This window comes from Mobula birostris, chromosome 1 (genome assembly GCF_030028105.1).
Source record: "Mobula birostris isolate sMobBir1 chromosome 1, sMobBir1.hap1, whole genome shotgun sequence".
Lineage (NCBI taxonomy): Eukaryota > Metazoa > Chordata > Chondrichthyes > Myliobatiformes > Myliobatidae > Mobula > Mobula birostris.
This window is the reverse complement of record NC_092370.1, coordinates 239,545,369-239,569,384: the sequence shown is the minus strand read 5'-3', so window position 1 is coordinate 239,569,384 and position 24,016 is coordinate 239,545,369. Positions and strand designations below refer to the sequence as shown.

The 24,016-nt window shown below is 44.8% G+C and overlaps 1 protein-coding gene across 4 annotated transcripts in view; it reads right to left on the bottom strand.

Annotated features, from left to right (window-relative positions):
- bcl11ba (BCL11 transcription factor B a) overlaps positions 1-24,016 on the bottom strand; it is a 195,897-nt gene that overhangs the window by 8,923 nt on the left and 162,958 nt on the right. The gene's annotated exons all lie outside the window — the stretch shown is intronic.

Here is a 24,016-nt window from a genome sequence, read left to right as displayed (position 1 = left end):
AACTGATCCATGATCCTTCACAGAATTGTTCTCAGACACCAAAGACAGGAAGGAGTTGGGTTCCGTAGAGGACAGGGTGAGGAAGCGCACTAGAGAGATGCAGGGAAGGAGTTCCGCAGGAGAGGGCTTGGTTGTCCCATTGAAAATCGGGCATGAACAAGGTTGAGGAGGGTGCAGAGATCTATTGGCTGGAAGAGCTTTAATAAGTGTTGTGAGGACAGTCCAGTGGAGGGCTCCTGAGCAGCGGGTTGAGACATAGATGCAAGCCAGTGAGCACAGGATAGAGCAGGGTGAGTGGGAGCTGGAGTGAGTCTGGAAACCTTGCATACTTTTTATACAGATCAAATCATTACACAGTGCATTGAGCTGGAATTAGGTAGAACCGTAACAATGAAGAATAAAGTGTAAAAGCCAGCAAAAAAGTGCGGTGCATGTAAATGATGAAGCGCTAGATCATAATGAGGTAGATTGTGAGACCAAGAAGCCATCTTATCATAAAAAAAGATCGTTCAAGAGTTTGATAACAGAACAGAAGCTATCACTGAGCTTTCAGGCTTTTATATCTTCTGCCCAGTGGGAGAGGGGAGCAGGGAGAATGCCTGGGGTGAGATGTCTCGGATAATGCTGACTGTTTTTCCTCAGGCACTGAGACGGGTAGACAGAGCCCACAGAAGACGGGCTGGTTCCTGTGATGTGCTGAGGTGTGTCCACCAAAAATGTCCAAGTTACTGGGAGCCAACTCATCCTTGAATGACTCATCCTGTTGTCACACATGGCAATGTAGTGGTTAGCACAAGATTTTACAGTTCCCGCAACTGGGGTCCATTTCCTGCTGCTGCCTGCAAGGAGTTTGTATTTTCTCCCCGTAACCGTGCGGGTTTCCTCAGGGTGCTCCTGTTCCTTCCCACAGTCCAAAAACGTACCGGTTAGTTGGTTAATTGGCCATTGTAAGCTATCCCGTAATTAGGCTGGGCTTAATCGGGGACGGCTGGGCAGCTCGGCTCAAAGGGCCCTATCCTCGCTGTAACTCAGGAAGTAAATTTTTAAAAATCTGCTGCACTGGTGGTCAGCAGAGGAGTGGGGAGGTGGGTTCAGGCAGGGGAGTTAGTTCATAATAAATGGTATGGGCACCGGTAGTAAGGGACAGGGGAGATAAAATACCCGGCCCCAGTGTGTGGAGTGTGTTCTTCACTGCCAAGACTCCTGACTGGTGTTCGATAAATGCACCAAGGAAAGAGGTGAGTGAGAATATCTGGGCTCTAACAACGCTGACACAGGGAGAGGAGAGTGAGAATACCTGGGCTCTAACAACACTGACACAGGGAGAGGAGAATGAGAATACCTGGGCTCTAACAACGCTGACAGACACAGGGAGAGGAGAGTGAGAATACCTGGGCTCTAACAACACTGACAGACACAGGGAGAGGACAGTGAGAATACCTGGGCTCTAACAACGCTGACAGAGCAGAGGCAGGGAGGGGAAAGTGAGAATACCTGGGCTCTAACAACACTGACAGACACAGGGAGAGGTGAGTGAGAATACCTGGGCTCTAACAACGCTGACAGACACAGGGAGAGGAGAGTGAGATTACCTGGGCTCTAACAATGCTGACAGAGCAGAGGGAGGGAGAGGCGAGTGAGATTACCTGGGCTCTAACAATGCTGACAGAGCAGAGGGAGGGAGAGGCGAGTGAGAATACCTGACAGACACAGAGTGAGAATACCTGGGCTCTAACAACACTGACAGAGGGAGGGAGAGCTAAACAGCCTCCTTCTGAGAGAGAGGGTCATCTGACACAGGTAATGCTCACTGCTGCTTTGTGTCTGGACCTTTAACACAATGTGATATAGGGGGCCAAAAGAGAAACTATGTGTGCAGTTGCCCTCATCACTTGTACATTTCAATGAAAGTCAATTTTCTATTAGTCTGATTTAATGCTTTGACAGAATCAATTATAATACACACATCTAAAAGCTACTTTTAATAATTACTGAACAGAGTCTGAACTTAGTCAAGTAACATTATCTTCACTGGTGGATGAAGGTAAACTGAACACCAATACTAAAACAGGTTAACAGTTGAGACCTGTTAATCTCCTTCGAGCCGAGACCTGTTAATCCTCACATTATCAACAGTTCAATTTTTTTAAATTTCAGAGATACAGCATGCAATAAGCCCTTCCGACCCAACGAGCCACACCTATTTAACCCTAGCCTAATCACAGGACCAATTTACATGTGACCAGCCCATGGACGGATTTCCAACATCTTCTCAAATGGACATGGGAGACCCTGACTGAAATGACTGTGTTTCAGTACCACTGCCTCCTGATCTCAAGTTCATTCTGAAAGTGTCCTTTTGGTTGTCAAGAGCCACTTAAAAACATGTGAATTCATTTAGCTCCTTCCATGACTTCAGGGCTTCTGAATGGACTTTACAATGTGTGCTTCCTTGGAACTCTGTAATACAAGTATTCCTCGATTCACAAACATTCAATTAGTAATTTTTCTCTGCAATGCGACTGATCTTTTGGGGACATATCTTCCTAAATGATCTCCCTCATGTTTGGGAACATCCATCCCTCGAGATGAGATGGCCAACCTGATGAATGGTGTGATCCTGTCTATTAAATAATCTGTTTCGGCCTGATCTCCAGAAGCAAGTATTGACTCAAACAGTAAACAGGCCCTTCAGCCCAACTAGTCTGCACTGATCAAGATACCTCATAAACCAGTATCTGGTCCATAGACTTCTAAACCTTTCCATATCATTACCTGTCAACTGTCTTTTAATGACTGCTATTGTAGCTAGCAACACACACAGAATGCTGGAGGAACTCAGCAGATCAGGTAACATCTATGGAAAAGAATAAACAGTCGACGTTTTGGGCCAAGACCCTGCTTCAGGACAGAGGGGCTCAGCCAGAAACATCGACTGTCTATTCATTCCCATGGATGTGGCCTGCTGTGCTCAGTTTCTCCGACATTTTGTGTCCTGACGAAGGGTTCCCACCCGAAACGTTGACTGTTCATTTCCACGGATGCTGCCCGACCTGCTGAGTTCCTCCAGCATGTTTGAGTGTTACTTTGATCCCAGCATCTGCAGAGTATTTTGTGTGTGTTGCTCTGGAACTCCAGTACCTGCAGAATCTTCCCTGTTTGCTTTTGCCCTTGCCTCAATTAATACCTCTGGCAGCTCATTTCATATATTCACCATCCTTTGTGTAAAAAAGCTGCCCCCTCAAGCTCCTACTAAATCTTTGCCCTCTCATCTTAAACCTATTCCCTCTAGTTCCTGATTCCCTGCCCTATTTAAGCACTTGATCACTTTATAGAAGATCATCTCTCAGTCTCCTACACTCCAAGGAATCAAGGCGTACCCTGTCCAACCTCCCCCTACAACTCAGTCCCTCAAGTCTTTCCAAATCTTTACTGCATGCTTTCCAGTTCGATCACATCTTTCCTATAGCAGGTGACTAAAACTGAATCTTCCTCGGGGAATTCTTCTTCCCCTCACTGGAAAAGCAGCACTTCTGCCAGCGTAGCTCTCCCTCAGTTCTGCACCGGCGTTTTAGCCTAGACTTGTGACTGAGACTCCGGTGCGGGACTTGAACCCAAGACTCGACGGCAGGGCAGAGGCGCGGCTAATGTCGCCGTGAATTAGGGCCTCCCCAAGGGTGGATGGGAAAGGAAGCAAAGAGATTTGGAGTGCAGCTTGTAACGCAGGAACAGCCAGCCCACTGACGGCTGTTACAAACTGAGCCTTGCACGTTATCCACGCAGGCCCCGGGTCTCTGGAGTTCCTGCTGCCAGTTCGGTATTAAGGTTGTCCACCCAGCTCATCCGCACCACACAGGGGCTGTAAGGAGGTCCCAGGAGTGGTATTCTATCCGTTTAATGAGCAGCCGCATCCTTCACCTTGGGTTTTACCTACTTTTCCTGGCTTTAAATTAATCAATTAATCAGAGACAGCTGTTCAATTAGACGTCTAAAAATTTACAGGAGATCTCTACAGCCATTTCCATATGGTGCCTGATGAGGGGAACTTTAATGACCTGCTCACTGCTGCTCTACTCAATGAAGAGTACCATTAATGTTTTTTCATTAAGGCTGTCCCAGTACATTGTGTTAATATGATAGCCTAATTCTTTATCTTTTACTGACAGGAGTTAACCCTCGCCACCCCCCAAGTTACACACAGCGACAGACGAAGGCTCAAGAAGGAGCCTTCCTCCTCTGCCTCTCCTTTGTCCCCGCCCCCCCGCCACCCTCCCAACTCTGCAGAAGGCATATACGTCGAGTAAGTGTCAAGATACACAGTACAAAGAACATTTATTATGTTGGCCTGGGAATTCCACTCACACTGGTGCCTGGCCAAGGGAAAGAACGCAGCAAAATAGTGGGGAGGAGATAAACCCATTGCAAGGCAGTGAGGTGAAACAGACGGTGTGGCTCAGGCATCTGTTGAACACACCGTCTATTGTTCAATCTCACTGCAGCCTATAGAATTAATAATCAGCTACTGGGTGTATTGGGTGCCTCATTCAAAAATCACCCGCTATATCACTGCCCAAGACAATACTACTACCAGGCTGATACAACACTAGTGACCTCTCACCACTCCAACATCAATGCACAGCCAGCTAACACACAGTCTTTTCATTACAAGTGTTCAAGGGGTGAGCCTAAAATGTAAACTGAATTCCCACAATGAACAAAGTTTTGATATCCTCTCGCTGACCCCGGTCGGCACTCTAGCGGCCTCCAGGCAGGATCTTCACAAAGATGCCTTTAAATGTTTCCAACCAAGCTCGCTCACAACCCTTTAGTGCAGTGTCCACAGCAGATCCGTTCAGTTCAGCTACCCCTATGGTGGAAAAAAAAACAATGCCTTGCATTGTGAACCTCTTGTCACTTGAAAAGCATGTCCCTGGCTACGAGCCACAGGAACTGGAAGGGACCTTTCGGGCAATCAATCTCTCAGTGATTCTTCACTGAATTTAACACTTCTAACTCCCTCCCCCCTCCCATTTACCAGCCTCCCCCCTTACTCTGCTCCACAAGAAAGGCATCTTGCTAGCTTTTTAACCCACACTTGTCTCAGTATCTTTTTTACCTCCTTGTAACTCAGACCGATGGCATGCAACAACTCATTTTCTAGTATTTATTCTTTCTACAATCTCCTGATAATTACTTTTCATTCGTTATATTTATTTATTTATTGAGATACAGTGCAGAACAGGCCCTTCCGGCCCTTTGAGCCGTACTATCCAGCAACCCCCCAATCTAACACTATCCTAGTCATGGGACAATTTACGATGACCTATTAACCGAGCAACCAGTACGTCTTTGGACTGTTAGAGCAATCTGGAGCACCTGAAGGAAACCTACGCGCTCACGGGAAGAACGTACAAATTCCTTCAATGCAACAGCAGGAACTGAAACTGGGTCGCTGGTTCTGTAAAGCACTGCGCTAGCCACTATGGCACCGTGCCGCCCCATTCTTGGTGTCAACTACCGCAAAATAACTAAAGATGGTGTCATAAAAGAGTGAGAGAGAGAAAGAGAAGGAAGGAAGAAAGAGAATAGAAAAATATGTATATGGGGGGCAAATCTTGCTTGTGGACTTGCTTTGATTATCGTGCTTACAGCAAGGATGTATAAAATTACTAAGAGCAGAGATAGGGTCAAAGTGAAGAGTCTTTTTTTCCCCAGGGTTGGGATCAAGAACTGAAGGACAAAGGTTTCCAGTGAGGGGGAAGAGATTTAATAGGAGCTTGAATATAGTTTGGCTATATTGCAATAGTTGTGATTGTAAGTAATCTTGCACTGTAAAAGTTGCATTAGAGCAGGATTATCTACAAAAAATAAATAGTTAATTTACTTCATTGTCTGTCAGGGTACTCAGGAACTCGGGAACACTCAAGCACCAAGTTGTGTTATAACAGAACAGTAGCTGGCTCCACCATGCAGACTTAAAACAGGCTTGCTGAGTATGATTGCAAAGAAACCAGCATAGTCTGGCTAATGCAAACAGTGCTCCCTAAACTATCAACTGTGTTAGAAGCAATTTAAATCATGAAAACACATTTTACAGCAGATCTGTACAAGGTTGCTTAAGAGAAAATTTATTGGTGACTCAGAAACACTGGAGATTCTGCAGATGCTGGAAATCCAGAATAACACACTCACACAATGTGGGAGAAACTCAGCAGTCTGTGTTTCGGGCTGAGACCCTTCATCAGGGCTCATGAGCAGGCTTGATAAAGATCCTGATCAAGGGTGCTGATCTGATATGTTGACTGTTTCTTCATTTCCATAAACGCTGCCTGACCTGCTGAGTTCCTCCAGCATTTTGTGTGTGGTGACTCAGAGGTTTGGCTCTGTGCTGGCTTTACATCTGTATCCATAGTAGTAAGACCTTATCTGAAGCCCTACCTCTGAGCCACTAGATTCCCTGAATCAGTTAATCACTGTTTTCTTTAATTCTCCTGCCTTAAACAGTCACTCCCTCCAGCATTAGAACACTGCGACCACAGTGTGCACCAGCTGCAAGACTAATTTCAACATCTCACCAAGGCTTTCCCCGTCACACCTCTTGAACTTATGAGCCCACAGCCAGAGAATGGGGCAGCAGGTGTTTGGGAATGCCATCCCCTTTCAACTCCCCTCCATGTTTGGTATCCTACCCTTGCACCAAATTACCTTGCCTTTGTCACTGTCATATGGCTGGCTTCCTATCTAACTGAATTGGGAGGGGGGGGAGGGGGGGGTACCTTCCCAATCCCAGCTATGGTAGTCAAGAATTCACCTCAGCAATGACATTCTCAAAGGCGTTCAGGAGAGTGCGATAATCGCTAGCCTCACCGGCATTTTCTCTCATGGGCCATACAAAGCAAAGGCATGATCTGAAAGCTACGAGAGGCAAGTTAGAGCACAAAAACTTTCCAAGGCCAGACTGAACAGCAAACTCATGCCTCTCAGCCTAATGCACAATGTCTTCCCATGTCCAATGAGCTCTCGTCAACACTAATACAATGTGCCTGTTCATAATTTGGTTTAGAAGAGTGACATTTTGTAGTTTTATCATAACTGAGGCCCAGTGAAGAGAATAAAATGCAGACTGAAGCTGTACAACCATCACTTAAACCATCTGAGAGTCTTAACTCAGAGCAATGATTTAGATTCAGCAATTGGGATCAACTCTTCCTTAAAACCAGATTCCTTGATGATGGTGGGATTAAAAAAAAGCACTAAACAGGGTTGGACCACTTACTTTTTCAGTGTAATGTTTATATTAACAGACCTGCCAACAGATTTGGGAGCTAAATGCATTGTCCTTTGAAACTGTTACCTTGTTCGGTAATCTGTTTCACTCACGAATGAGTTTGAGGCAGGAGGCTGAAGAGAGCTGGACTGTGTATACCAGTACTCATGACCTTCTACAGTCGTGCATCCTAACATGGAAACTGCACTGTGGTCGAACAGGAGGGCTCTTCAATGGGTGGTCAAAACTGCCCAACTCATCAGCAGCACCAGTCTACCCACCATCAGGGACATTCTTACAGAATGGTGCCGGGAACAGGCCAGCAATATCGTGAGGGATCCCACCCACCCTGCTCGTGGACAGCTTTCCCCACTCCCATCAGGGAAGACACAAAGCAATGCTCACGCCAGGACTAGTGATATCCCCAAGCTGTCAAGCTGAGTAACACCTGCAAAATGCTACAGGAACTCAGCAGGTCAGGCAGCATCTATAGAAATAGAAACATAGAAAATAGGTGCAGGAGTAGGCCATTTGGCCTTTCGAGCCTGCACCACCATTTATTATGATCATGGCTGATCATCCAACTCAGAACGCTCCCCCTGCCTTCTCTCCATACCCCCTGACCCCCGTAGCCACAAAGGCCATATCTAACTCCCTCTTAAATATAGCCAATGAACTGGCCTCAACTGTTTCCTGAGGCAGAGAATTCCACAGATTCACCACTCTCTGTGTGAAGAAGTTTTTCCTAATCTCGGTCCTAAAAGGCTTCCCCTTTATCCTCAAACTGTGACCCCTCGTTCTGGACTTCCCCAACATCGGGAACAATCTTCCTGCATCTAGCCTGTCCAATCCCTTTAGGATTTTATACGTTTCAATCAGATCCCCCTTCAATCTTCTAAATTCCAATGAGTACAAGCCCAGTTCATCCAGTCTTTCTTCATATGAAAGTCCTGCCATCCCAGGAATCAATCTGGTGAACCTTCTTTGTACTCCCTCTATGGCAAGGATGTCTTTCCTCAGATTAGGGGACCAAAACTGCACACAATACTCCAGGTGTGGTCTCACCAAGGCCTTGTACAACTGCAGTAGTACCTCCCTGCTCCTGTACTCGAATCCTCTTGCTATAAATGCCAGCATACCATTCGCCTTTTTCACCGCCTGCTGTACCTGCATGCCCACTTTCAATGACTGGTGTATAATGACACCCAGGTCTCGTTGCACCTCCCCTTTTCCTAATCGGCCACCATTCAGATAATAATCTGTTTTCCTATTTTTGCCACCAAAGTGGATAACTTCACATTTATCCACATTAAATTGCATCTGCCATGAATTTGCCCACTCACCCAACCTATCCAAGTCACTCTGCATCCTCTTAGCATCCTCCTCACAGCTAACACTGCCACCCAGCTTCGTGTCATCCGCAAACTTGGAGATGCTCCATTTAATTCTCTCATCCAAGTCATTAATATATATTGTAAACAACTGGGGTCCCAGCACTGAGCCTTGCGGTACCCCACTAGTCACTGCCTGCCATTCTGAAAACGTCCCGTTTATTCCCACTCTTTGCTTCCTGCCTGAGAACCAATTCTCTATCCACATCAATACCTTACCCCCAATACCATGTGCTTTAAGTTTGCACACTAATCTCCTGTGTGGGACCTTGTCAAAAGCCTTTTGAAAATCCAAATATACCACATCCACTGGCTCTCCCCTATCCACTCTACTAGTTACATCCTCAAAAAATTCTATGAGATTCGTCAGACATGATTTTCCTTTCACAAATCAATGAGTAACAAGTCAATGTCATGGGCCTCCCAAAGCCTTGAATCTATTCCTTTCCACAGATGCTGTTTGACCTGCTGAGTTCTTCCAAAATTTTCCGTATGTTACTGTTGATCTCCTTCAGTACCTGCCGGCTGTGAGATCGCACAGTCTTCTAACAGACGTACATGAAACTTATAATGATCAACGTGAATTCCATTAAAAAAAGCCAAATCGTGATTTCTTACGCTCTAACTCATTAGTGACTGATACAAATTACCTTACAAAACAACGGTGAAAAGGATGATGCATTTAGCTCCCAATACACTGACAGGTGTGTTAAGGCAACGTTATTCAAGTTTGCTTAATGTCATTTCCAGTACACAAGTGAAAAAGAGAATGAAATAATTGCTCCGGATCTGACGCAGGACAAAACAATAAATAACACAATAAACATTAATACACAAGATAGCTTATGTACATAGATTGATTGTGCGTCCACAAAGTAACACTAAGCACTGTACATAAGGTGCCTCAGACAGGAAATGATGAAGTAGCGGTGGTGGTGGAAGTTGTGGAAGAGTGGGTTAGTGAGTGGAGGTGGTGATCAGCCTTGTTGCTTGGGAAAAGTACCTGCTTTAGAGTCTGGTGGTCCTGGTGTGGCAGGGTGGAGATATGTCTCTGCTAAAGGAGGTGCAGGGGTGCTACTTCATCTCCGCTAGCCTGCAGGTCAACCTTGGGCAAGGTGTAGCATCTGCTTCCCCTCCTCCAACCCTCCACCCCGATCAGGATCACATGAAGCTACAGAAGTAGGCGGCGGATGGTCGTGTGAGCAGCTAGTGCACGTCACAAGTCCTGACGGACGGAAGGCTCACAGTGTCTGAAGAGTATTGATAATGGCAGGGGTCGCTTGTCCTGTAAAGACGCCGCCCAAAAGAAGGCATTGGCAAACCACTTCTGTCGGAAAATATGCCAGGAACAATCATGGTCATGAGGCGATGATCGCCTACGTTATATGGACACAGCACACGATGATGATGGTGGTCCTGGTATGGACGCTGCGTAGCCTCTTCCCTGATGGGAATGGGACAAACAGTCCATGAGCAGGGTGGGTGAGTTCCTTCACGATTTTACTGGCCCTTTTCTGGCATCTTTCTGTATATAAGCTGTGAGATCAGTGAAGGACCAAACATGCCTAGAATTTCTCCTACTTTCTCTTATTTCAAACAACACAGGAGGCCATCTGACTCATCAAGTCTGTATTAGCTCTAAGAGCAGTCACATTCCTCTATTTCCTCGAACCTATTCTCCCACGTATACTCCCTTTGTGTCCTACGCATTCCTTCACAGTTGCCTATTATCCTACCAGCCTGTCCTTGAGATGTGGGAAGAATACGTGGGGTCCTACGGTGCAGTAGGGGTTAGGGCAACACTAGTACGGCTCACAGTGTCCTGGAGTTCAGAGTTCAATTCCGGTGCTGTTCTGTAAGGAGCCTCTGTACATCATCCCCGTGGAATGTGTGGGTTTTCCCCGGGTCTTCCGGCTTCCACCCACAGTCTAAAGACGTACCGGGTAGGTTAATTGGTCATTGTAAACTGTCCCGTGGTTAGGTTAGGGTTAATCAGGGTCATTGGGGGTTGATGGAGCAGCCTAGCTCGAAGGGCTGGAAGGCCCTACTTCGCGGGGTATCGCTACATAACGAACCAGTGAGGCCGGATCTCACTGAAACCTATCAAATGTTGAAAGGCCTCAATACAGTGGATGTAGAAAAGATGGTTCCTCTGGTGGGGGAGTCTCAGACCAGGGAACACCGCCTTAGAATAGAGGGGCGTCCTTTTAGAACAGAGATGAGGAGAAATTTCTTCAGCCAGAGAGTGGTGAATCCGGGGAATTTGTTGCCACAGGCAGCCATGGAGGGCAAGTCATTGGGTATATTTAAGGCAAGAGGCTGATAGATTCTTGATTAGTCAGGACATGAAGGGATATGGGAAGAAAGCAGGAGACTGGAGCTGAGAGGGAAAATGGATCAGCCATGATGAAATGGTGAAGCAGGTGCGATGGGCCAAATGGCCTAATTCTGCTCCTATATCTTATGATCTTATCGTATCAAAGTTCAAAGTAAAATTTATTATCAAGAGTACGTGCATGTCACCACATATAACCCTGAGATCCATTTTCCTGCAGACATACTCAACAAGTCTATAGAACAGTAACTGTAAACAGGGTCAATGGATAACAAACAGTGCAGATTCAAATATAAATAAATAGCAATAAATAATAAGCATGAAATAACAAGATAAAGAGTCCTTAAGGTGAGACTATCGGTTGTCAGAACACTAGAAATAGAATGAGTACAGTTATCGTCTTTTATTCAAGGGCCTGAATGTTGAAGGGTAGTAACTATTCTTGAGCCTCATGGTGTGAGTCCTGAGGCTCTTGTACCTTCTACCCGATGGCAGCAGTGAGAAGAGAGCATGGCGTGGGGGTACTGAGGATCTTTGATGATGGATGCTGCTTTTCTACGGCAACCTTTCATGTAGATGTGCTCAATGGTTGAGAGGGCTTTACCCGTGATGTACTGGGCCAAATCCACTATCTTCTATCTTCTGTAGGATTTTCCTCTCAAGGACATTGGTGTTCCCATATCAGGCTTATATCTTATGGTCTTAACTAAATAGGTAAGTATATAAAATGGAATACCTCAGGTTAAAAACAAACTGCTGTGGGAATTCAGGGGACTCAGCAACAGTTGAGGGGATGAAAGAATTTGTTAACATTCTCAGTCCTGATGCAGGGTTTTTAACCCAAAGCATCGACGATTCTTTTCCTCCCTCATGGTTGCTGCCTGACCAATGAGATCCTCCTTTAGCCTGTGTTTTGCTCCATGTTCTGGCATCTACAGTCTCTCAGGGTTTCTTGCTGATTTTTAAGGAAATCAGGTAAGCTTACAAAACACAGCTGGGAAACAAGGGCAAAGGTACCTCAGACAGAAGGGGAACACACACTATTACAAGTTCCACACAGAGAGCCCTGGAGCTCAGGAACCCAGTTCCTGCAACCCAGGAAGCACCGGTTCCTTCAGGTTGTCATAGCCAGGGGAGGTAGTGGGGATAAGCTTCCAAGATCTATTAAATGCTCCCAGTAGTGTGCGTCTCAAATAGCCTCTGATAACTAAGTCCAGCTCCTAGCCTTCACATGTGGCTTAGCTACTAAGCCCAGGAGAAGGGGCCAATGCGGGTTACTGGTACCTTAAAACCAGATGGTGTCCATCAGCCGTGGTTGGCAGCTAGTCTAGAAGGAAAATTCTGATCTCAAACCTCCATTGCCTTGCGGTTATACCCCTCTGGGAAAGACCCTGGGAGTAAACCCCAAGGAAAACTCCAAAGCTGGAGTCCCTAAGGCAGTCCTATATTGAGTTCAAAGCTGGCTGGCAACTCCTGCGACACCACTGGTCCCAAACTGTATCGGTCTCTTTGGGTTCATCAGATGTATGGAGAGGGCGAGTCTGGTACATGAGTAACAGCTTGCTCTGCATATTGTACTGCCCAGGCTTGTGTATCACATAGACAGCTGGAACACAATATCCATGGTCAACCATGACCAACTGCTGCTACTTGACCAGATCTCTGAGTTACTAATGAAGCATTTTAACAAGTGTAACACTTTACCTATTCAGATATCTTCCCCAAGGGAGGTTGAAATGTCTTGTCAGACCTCTTGAATGGGACATTATTTTGGATTGGTCAAAATTTTTCCACATATTTCTGATGAGTTTTTAACTTTGGCCTCTCTCTCTCTCTCTCTCTCTCTGTGTTTCAGGTATTAAATGGAGGAAAATAGAAAAAAAATCCTGAAAGTCAGTTGGCTTAAATCTTATCCATGTCTTTCCCACCCAGCCCTACTCCAAGGCAACTTCACGGAGTACTGCCCGCCATTGAGTACACCTACATGGAGCGCTGCCACAACAAAGCGGCATCCATCATCAAAGACCATCGCCCCCTCCCACCCCAATCATCCAGGCCATGCTCTCTTCTCACTATTACCATTGGACAGAAGATACTCAGGGCTCACACCACCAGGTTCAGGAACCGGTTAATAACCTCCAACCATCAGGCTCCTGAACGGTGTGGATAACTTCAATCACCACTACTCATAACTGATCCTATGAATGACAGACTTGCTTTCAATGACTCTTTACAATTCATTCTCAGTGCTTCTTTTAATTTGCAGCTTGTTTTCTTTTGCACATTAGTTGCTTATCAGTCTTTATGTATATTTTTTCATAAATTCTATTGCATCTTGTTCCTGTAAATGTCTGCAAGAAAACTATTTTCAAGGTACTGTAGTATGTACACATACGCGCACACACACACACACACACACTTTGATAATAAATTTACTTTTTGGGTTTTTGAACTTTGAGTTTGAAGCCCATCAGCTTTCAGGGAAAAATAAGTAAATTCACAGAACACAACTATGAAGCAGGAGGAAAAGTTCCTTAGATTTAAAAAGGGGAATATAGTCTTTTTCCATTACCATGAACCAGTGACCTGGCTATGCATTAAAATGAGTTCCTTTAAATCTGGACAGATCCCTGATGAAGTACTTGGCTGCAGGATAATGGCATTCTATTGATAACAATAAAGGTGCAAAGAAATGTCCCACAAATCCAAACGAAGTTCAATTCAATCCTGGTACAGGTTTGTATACGAAGGGCCAAAACAGGATCACGACCACCCATCCCACAATCTCTTTGACCCACTACCGTTACAGAGCAGGTACAGAAGCATCAGGACTAGGTCTGCCGGATTGGGTATCAGTTCCCTCCCCTGTTTGTAAGACGAATAAATGCCTGCCACCACCGAGGTCTCGTCACCAGGACAGCAAGCTGTTCACTGTTTACCTGTGCTGTGCACTGTCACGTGCCTTTTGAATGATATTTTATGAACTTATTTGTGGTAATATTTTGTCTTACGTGCTGTGTGTGATGTATCATGGGTGCACCGTGGTCCAGAGGAATGCTGTTTTGTTTGGTTGTATATATTTAGTCAGATGATAACAAAGTTGAACTTGAAACACGCAGTAAAATAACAAAACACCTTCAACATAACTTGTCAGAAATAAATATGTTTTGTTTTTTTTTAAATTAAAGCAACAACTGATATCCCAGCATGGGCTGTGTTTAGCTCAGCAATGCACGGTTATCAGCTGATGAGATTTCATGAAAATCAATCTAAGAATGGGTAATTGAAAACCTCAGATTGTTAACAGTTATGTTTTCCATTAGCCCCTTTCGTTGTAAATCTACACAAACCTCCAGACTAATCCCCCGAGTCAACGTACAGACAGTATTTTAATTTTAATGGAGCTATGCGGAGCATACATTTAGCAACTAAGTGGTAATTGACATTACACAGACACAGTCTCATAGCCACATTATATAGGTTAGCAAATACAGAGGGGAGTCATTAATGGGGCAGAGCAAACAAATGATAATGTATGTATGCAGTGCTGAATGATGTGATGTTGAGAGTGTTGGGTCTTGTGGGATTTATAAAACAGGAAAAAATGGCAACTGAGCACAAGTAAATTTGTCTCATTTGTCTATTAAATTAAAGGTCAGCCTTCTGACCTGAAACGCAATAAAATATTGTAACTTCAGAATGGGACTGAGCTGGCGCTTCCTCTGACTTCTTGCCGACACCCAGCCCTTTTGTACCTGACGTCAGCTTTGATTTACTCGGCCACGTTCTCACCTCCAGGTCAAAGGGGGGGCTTGCAAGTTTGGGTGAGGCGTCAGCCCTCCAGCACCTAATATTCCAGGCTAATGTTCATGCACAGCCTGAAGGTTTGCCAAGAAATCAGAGTCATCTCCTACCCCCACCCTCCCCCAACAGCACTCTACCACCTTACCCCACACAATGGTGCAATGTTTGAAGAGATTCACCTCGTGTCTCCCAGTCGACGTGGTGAGTTGACAGGGAGTAAGTTGAAGGGCTGCGGGAACTCAGGGAGAAATGGACTGGTGCGGTTGCCCTGCTCTGAGCTGTCACGCTCTCAAGATTGTTTGGTGTTATTTCCAGTACACAAGTGTACAGGAGAATGAAGTAATTGTTGGATCTGATGCAGCACAAAAAAATCATGATAATATAAAGAAAACAATAATAAAAAAACACTATAAATATAAATACATAAGATAACTTGTGTGCCCATAAGGTGACACTAGGCACGGGAGTGTCTATACATAAGGTGGCTGTCAGGAAATGATAAGGTAGTGAAGGTGGGGGTTAATGGGTGGAGGTGTTGATCAGCTCTACGGCTTGGGGAAAGTATTTCCGAGTCTGGTGGTCCCGGCGTGGATGCTACATAGCCTCCTTCCTGCTGGGAGCGGGAGCAGGGCATGTGGAACCCTTCATGATGTTACTGGTCCTTTACCGGCACCCTTCTGTTCGTGTATCTCTGATGGCAGCGCAGGTAGGCCGGTGATGGTGATGCGTTGCGCAGTTTTGCCTTCCTGTCTGCCGCAGTCATCCCAGCAGTGTGGGCAAAATGACCACCTTCCGAGGCGTAATAAAAACCAGCAGCAAGAAGAGGCTAACTGGGCACTCACCACATTTACTCTTGTGAGACATGTTTATGCATGCTATTGGATTTAATTATTTAACAACTATAACTTAGATGATAAGATTTAATTTTAGATGACAACAAGAGCTTAGATGACAAACATGAGAAATTCTGCAAATGCTGGAAATCCAAACTAACACACACACACACACACACACACACACACACACACAAGATTCTGGAGGAACTCAAGAGGTCTATGGAAATGAATAAAGAGTGGACGTTTCAGGCCAAGACCCTGCTTGAAGTTGGCTGGACACCTCACTGTAAGGCTGGGTTCTTACTTTGTAGAGTGCATTTCAGCAACTATACGTGAACAATTGTGGGGATTCTAACAAAGAACTTACAGAACAAATATACCTCCCTCCTTCTCAGAAGCTGAAGACCTGTCATGTACTTTCAGCAGTTTGTGCTTCGATTCCACCGTCTCCAATTCTTTTGACCTTAGCGCATATTAATTCATAACTCCATCAGTACTTTAAAAAGGTTGGGGGGGGGGGGTGAATGGCAAGCAATCCGAAGGTAAAGTGAAAGGGACTTGTAAAGACAAATGATTCTACAGGATAAATAATGAGAAATTCTGCCGGAAATCCAAAGCAACACACACAAAATGCTGGAGCAACTCAACAGATCAGGCAGCATGAATGGAAATGAATGACCAGTCGACATTAACGGGGGGGGGGGGAGGAGGGAAAGAGGTTAGCTCGAGGATGATAGGTGAAGCCAGGTGGGCAGGAAAGGTAAAGAGTTGGAGAAGAAAGAATCCGATAGGACAGAAGAGTGGAACAATGGAGAAAGGGAAGGAGGAGGGGACCCAGGCTATAGCCATGAGAGAAGAGGTAAGGGGCAGAGAAGAAAAGAGGAGGGGGAGCGATTTATTTTTAACCAGAAAGAGAAATTGATAGACACGCCATCAGTTTGGAGGCTACCCAGATATAAAATAAGGTGTTGTTCCTCCACCCTGAGGGTGGCTTCATCGTGGCACAAGAGGAGACCATGGACTGACATGTCAGAACGAGAATGGGAATCGAAATTAAAATGTCTGGCCACTGGAAAGTTCTGCTTTCGGCAGATGGAGCTGAAGTGCTCGACGAAGCGGTCCCCCCAATCACAACAGGTCTCACCAATGTAGAGGAGGCCGTATTAAGAGCACGGCACACAAAAGATTCCACAAATGTTAGAAATCCAGAGTAGCACATACAAAATGCTGGAGGAACTCAGCAGGCCAGACAGTGTCTATGGAGAGGAATAAACAGTTCTGATGAAGGGTCCTGACCTGAAACCTCAACAGTTTATTCCTCTCCATGGATACTGCCTAACTCGTTGAGTTCCTCCAGCATTTTGTATGTGAAGGGGGCTTAGTGATGTCACCAATCAGCACTCTCTGTTTGTTATCCTAGAACAAAGTGGGGCCTGCATCATATCCTCAAGTGGAACATCAGCTTGCGGAAGGTAATGTCTGGAGTACAGTTAGCTTCTAACCCAAGCCCCTGGTAATACGAGTACTCCTAAGAGAGGCTGAGAAAGGAGGCTTGTCCTCTTGGGACTCTCAAACAAGTTCAACTCTTAGTCATAGTAACACATACCTAATGCTGGAAGAACTGAGCAGGTCAGGCAGCATTTATGGAGAGGAATAAAGAGTTGACACTTTGGGCTGCGACCCTTCACCAGGACTATATCCCTGAGTACATATATTACAAGAGAATGAATCTGATTGCTGACTATATTCCTGAGTATATATATTACCAGAGAATGAATCTGATTGCTGAATCTATGGCTCTCACTAGATGTAATCCTCCATTAGACAGCGGAAGCTGCAGGTGGGTCCTCTGTGAGTGAGTATGTGTGTGTGTGAGAGAGAGAGAGTGGAGTGGGATGAAGTCACTGTTCAGGGCAAGATACCTAGCAAAGGCTTAACTAGAAGTTCAACACACACAAAATGTTGGAGGGACTCAGCAAATCAGGCAGCATCAATGGAGGGGAATAAAGAGTAAATACGCTGAAGGTCTCTACTTTACCCAGGAAAACACACAAACACAAGCACCGGCAAATGTCTGGTCATGATGGAGCTCGGGTGTGCAGATTCTCCTGTCAACCCAGAGAAAATGTGACCCAGCACGAGGAGATAAGATGCACAAAATGCATCAACACTTTCTCAACGGCAAAAATTAGTACATGCACTCCAACATGTTTTCTATAATATTAAAAGGAAAGAAAAAGATTGCATGTGCTGGCAATCTTAAACAAAAATAGAAAATACTGGAAACACTCATCTACCTACGGGAAAGATGACAATAAGATTGAAAGAGTACAGAGAAAATTAGCAAGAATGTTACCAGGACCCGAGTCATTAGGGAAAGGTTGAATAGGTTAGTACTTTACTCCCAAGAGCATACGACAATGTGGGGAAATTTGGTGGAGGGGTAGAGACAGAGTAAAAGGATAAACATTACCCATCGCACTTTTTCGACTGAGGTTGGGTGAGACTAGCATGGGTCATGGGTTAAAGGAGAAAGGTGAAATGTTTAAGGGGAACATGACGTTTTCAAACTAAGATGGTGCTGGTGAAGCACAGCGATGACTTGTTGACAGCAAAAACAATTATTAACTACTTTATTAATCACACTTTTTCTCAGAAGTGATCACTGCAATTGACAGCCTGTAATTTCCCTTCTGGAGCTGAGCTTTCAAACCGCCTATATGACCTGGCATTTTTGTGGTGTGAACTAAAGTCTCAAAGGTACAGGATGGTTGCAGCATGGTGCGTACGGGCTGAGTTATGGCAACAGGACCAAGGCCGCAGAGCAGGGAATGAGCCAATGTTTGGCTGCTGGATCAGACTTGAAGGTGATATGAAATGGCAGAACCAAGGCAAGGCAAATTCAAGGTGGTGGGACTCAGGCCTGAGAGCGAGGAGCAAACCGGGGTTTGACTGATTTAAGCTTCGGGCCGAATTGGAAAGGTTGGATACGGGCCAAATTGAGGCAGCGGGTCCTGGACCTGAGAGGGTATTGAAGGCAGGTCCTGGACCTGAGAGGGTATTGAAGGCGGGTCCTGGACCTGAGAGGGTATTGAAGGCGGGTCCTGGACCTGAGAGGGTATTGAAGGCAGGTCCTGGACCTGAGAGGGTATTGAAGGCGGGTCCTGGACCTGAGAGGGTATTGAAGCGGCAGGGTCTTGGGTCCGAGAGCAAAGAATGACCCGTTGTTCGGCTGATTTAAGCGTTAGGCCTGATTGAAAAGGTCAGGGTGTCATGGCAGGAGGCGACGGATGGGCTGATGTTCGGCTTGCTGCTCCACGAGGTTTACTCGTCTCTGTGCTGAACTGAGGCTGGATAGACTCCTGGATAGGCTTGGTGTCTGTGGACTCACTTTCCTGAACTTCAATTCTGAATGTTATTAACTCACTTCTATTGTCTACATGATTTTGTTCCTGCACATTGGGCGTTTGATGGTCTTCTTTTCTTAATGGGATCTATTAGATCCCTTTGTTTTGTGACAACTTGTAATCCCAAGGTTGTGTACAGTATACACACACACTGATATTAAATATACTTTGAACTTTTGAGGGGGAACTTCACTCAGAGGGTGGTGAGAGTGTGGAACGGAAGTGGTGGATGCAGATTTGATTTCAACATTTAAGGAAAATTTGGATAGGTACAGGGATGGGGAGGGTTATGGAGGGTGCAGGTGGATGGGACTAGGCTGATTAATAGTTCGGCATGGACTAGATGGGCCAAAGGGCATTTTTCTGTGCTGTAGTCTTCTATGACTCCATGACTTGTAGGTTGGGCAGCATCAGTGTAGAGAAAAGAACAACGCTGATGTTTCCGGATGATAACCTACTGTGAGGAAGGTCACCAGTCTGAAAATGATTCTTTCTCACAGATGCTGCCCGACCTGCTGAGTGTTTTCGACATTTTTTGTTAGCTGTGGTAATATTACTTTGCTGCAGATTTGCACCCTGGCGTAAGTTTTTCAAAAAAAGGGGGTTTGCTAAGCAGAGTTTACGGCGTGCGTACCAGAAATATCAACCAAAATCTTTTGTGGTGCAGATGCTGTTCTTTTACTTCTTACCATTTTATTCCTCCTCTAACCCCAGATGATAAACCAAGACCAGTAATCCGCTCTGTTTAAAAGCCATCCTCTCAAGTACGAGACAGCTTGCAGACTTGTCACACAGTACAAAAGTCATCAGTAACTAAATGTTCTTAGCTACGCCGCAATTAGGCAAAATCAATATGATGTGCCAGAAATGGTATTTTACTTTCAATAAGGCTTTCGGTTGAGTTTATTCAGAATATTTTAGCCGCCCCCAGGGGGATTTTGCTCAGTCACAGATGGCAAATAAAGTCTTCAGCCCTAGGCTACATGGTATTATGCTAATTTTAATGTCAGATGTACTTTTATATACAGCTCTATTTAATCACCCCATTACTCTGCATTTCCATATGAAAAGAAAGCCCTCAGCAGTTTGGGCACAGCCCCTATGCCCACGATGGCTGCCCTCCCCTTCAGCACCAACTACTGAATCTTGCACTGGTCACTAATACCTTTCCCCATAAATGGTTCAACAATAATGACCAAAGTTGCAGCAGCCGCTTTTCCCACAAAGCCTCCAGAATTTGCAGCGGCTCTGACACCAGCAACAAGGGAGTCGCCGGTAACCAATGTTCCAACCCCAGACAGGTCCCGTGGTTCAAATTTGCCACAGAAGACGTGGCTGAGAAGGTCCATCGCAGTGGACCTGCTGTCAGCCGATTCTTCAATACACATTAAAAGAGAAAATAATCCCAGTTGTAATAACAGTGAAGTACAACCAACAGTCAATTTCTCGCAATTTTCTACAGACGTTTCTAACAGGCTGCATCACCGCTTGATATGGGCTGGGGTGGTGGGGGGGGGGCTACTGCACAGGACCAAAGTAAGCTGCAGAGAGTTGTAAACTCAGTCAGCTCCATCATGGGCTCTAGCCTTCGTCGTATCCAGGGCAGCATCCTTTTTTCAGACGTGAAAGAGGCAGAGGAATGAAGGGTGGGGGGGGGGGGTGGCATTGCCAGTCAGGGAAAATGTTACAGCAGTGCTCAGGCAGGACAGATTAGAGGGCTTGTCTACCGAGGCCATATGGGTGGAGCTGAGAAACAGGAAAGGTATGACCACATTAATGGAGTTGTATTATAGACCACCCAATAGTAAGCCAGAATTGGAGGAGCAAATCTTCAGACAGATTGCAGACAACTGCAGGAAACATAAAGTTGTGAAAGTAGGGGATTTTAATTTTCCACATATTGATTGGGACTCCCATACTGTTAAAGGTCTAGACAGGTTAGAGTTTGTAAAATGTGTTCAGGAAAGTTTTCTAAATCAATATATAGAGGTACCAACTAGAGAGGATGCAATATTAGATCTCCTATTAGGAAATGAGTTAGGACAGGTGACCAATATGTGTGTAGGGGAACACTTTGGTTCCAGTGATCATAACACCATTAGTTTCAACTTGATCATGGATAAAGATAGATCTGGTCCTTGGGCTGAGGTTCTAAACTGGAAAAAGGCCAAATTTGAAGAAATGAGAAAGAATCTAAAAAGTGTGGATTGGGACAGGTTGTTCTCTGACAAGGATGTGACTGGTAAATGGGAGGCCTTCAAAGGAGAAATTTTGAGAGTGCAGAGTTTGTAAGTTCCTGTCAGGATTAAAGGCAAAGTGAATAAGAATAAGGAACCTTGGTACTCAAGGGATATTGGAACTCTGATAAAGAAGAAGAGAGAGACATATGACATGTATAGGAAACAGGGAGCAAATACAGTGCTGGAGGAGTATAAAAAGTGCAAAAAAAAACTTAAGAAAGAAATCAGGAGGGCTAAAAGAAGATCTGAGCTTGCTTTAGCAGTCAAGGTGAAGGATAATCCAAAGAGCTTCTACAGGTGTATTATGAGCAAAAGGATAGTAAGGGATAAAAATGGTCCTCTTGAAGGTCAGAGTGGTCGGCTATGTATGGAACCAAAAGAAATGGGGGAAGATCTTAAATGGGTTTTTTGCGTCTGTGTTTACTAAGGAAACTGGCATGGAGTCTGTGGAAGTAAGGCAAACAAGTAGTGAGGTAATGGAACCTATACAGATTGAAGAGCAGGAGGTGCTTGCTATCTTGAGGCAAATCAGAATAAATAAATCCCCAGGACCTGACAGGGTATTCCCTCGGACCTTGAAGGAGACAAGTGTTGAAATTGCAGGGGCCCTGGCAGATATATTTAAAATGTCGGTATCTACGGGTGAGGTGCCGGAGGATTGGAGGATAGCACATGTTGTTCCGTTGTTTAAAAAAGGCTCTAAAAGTAATCCGGGAAATTATAGGCTGGTAAATTTGATGTCGGTAGTAGGCAAATTATTGGAAGGAGTACTAAGAGATAGGATCTACAAGTATTTGGATAGACAGGGACTTATTAGGGAGAGTCAACATGGCTTTGTGCGTGGTAGGTCATGTTTAACCAATCTCTTAGAGTTTTTCAAGGAGGTTAGTAGGAAAGTGGATGAAGGGAAGGCAGCGGATGTTGTCTACATGGACTTCAGTAAGGCCTTTGACAAGGTCCTGCATGGGAGGTTAGTTAGGAAGATTCAGTCGCTTGGTATACATGGAGAGGTAGTAAACTGGATTAGACATTGGCTGAATGTAAGAAGCCAGAAAGTGGTAGTGGAGGATTGCTTCTCTGAGTGGAGGCCTGTGACTAGTGGTGTGCCACAGGGATCAGCGCTGGGTCAATTATAATTTGTCATCTATATCAATGATCTGGATGATAATGTGGTAAATTGGATCAGCAAATTTGCTGATGATACAAAGACTGGAGGTGTAGTGGACAGTGAGGAAGGTTTTCAAAGCTTGCAGAGGGAATTGGATCAGCTGGAAAAATGGGATGACAAATGGCAGAAGGAGTTTAATACAGACAAGTGTGAGGTATTGCACTTTGGAAGGACAAACCAAGGTAGAACATACAGGGTAAATGGTAAGGCACTGAGGAGTGCAGTAGAACAGAGGGATCTGGGAATACAGATACAAAATTCCCTAAAAGTGGCGTCACAGGTAGATAGGGTCATAAAGAGAGTTTTTGGTACATTGGCCTTTATTAATCAAACTATTGAGTATAAGAGTTGGAATGTTATGGTGAGGTTGTATAAGGCATTGGTGAGGCCGAATTTGGAGTATTGTGTGCAGTTTTGGTCACCAAATTACAGGAAGGATATTAATAAGGCTGAAAGAGTGCAGAGAAGGTTTACAAGGATGTTGCTAGGACCTGAAAAACTCAGTTACAGAGAAAGGTTGAATAGGTTATGACTTTATTCCCTGGAGCATAGAAGAATGAGGGGAGATTTGATTGAGGTATATAAAATTATGATGAGTATAGATAGAGTGAATGCAAGCAGGCTATTTCCACTGAGGCTAGGGGAGAAAAAAACCAGAGGACATGGGTTAAGGGTGAAGGGGGAAAAGTTTAAAGGGAACATGGGGGGAGGGGGCTTCTTCACACAGAGAGTGGTGGGAGTGTGGAATGAGCTGCCAGATGAAGTGGTAAATGCGGGCTCACTTTTAACATTTAAGAAAAACTTGGACAGGTACATCGATGAGAGGTGTATGGAGGGATATGGACCAGGTGCAGGTCAGTGGGACTAGGCACAAAAATGGTTTGACACAGCCAAGAAGGGCCAAAAGGCCTGTTTCTGTGCTGTAATGTTCTATGGTTCTATGATTCATCCATCATTAAGGACCACCATCACCCAGGTCATGTCTTGTTCTCATTACTGCCATCAGGAAGGAGGTACAGAAGCCTGAAGGCACACATTCAACTATTCAGACATAGCTTCTTCCCCTCTGCCAACTGATTTCTGAATGGACATTGAACCTACCTTACTATTTCTTTAAGATTTATTTTTGCATTACTTATTTAACTAATTTATATATATATTTACTGTAATTCACAAATATTTTTTCTTTTATTTTATATTGCATTGTACTGCAGCCACAAAGACAATGAATTTCATGACACATGCCAATGATATTAAACCTGATTCTGAATGGAGAAAGAGTAAGTGAACGGTATGATGTGAAGTGATGCTCCAGAGCAGGGGTTCTTAACCTGGGGTCCACGCATAGCTTCCAGGGAGTCTGTGAACTTGGATGAGAAAAGATTTACATCTTTATTTTCATTAACCTCTAACTGAGATTTAGCATTTCCTTCAATTATGAATGTAGGCAACAAACCACATTAGTATTAGCAGTACCTGTGACTTGGTCACCAAAAGAAATCACAGATATTTTCAGATCTCATTACAGTTGTTAAATGTATAGTTTCATTATTTGATGAGTTAATAAA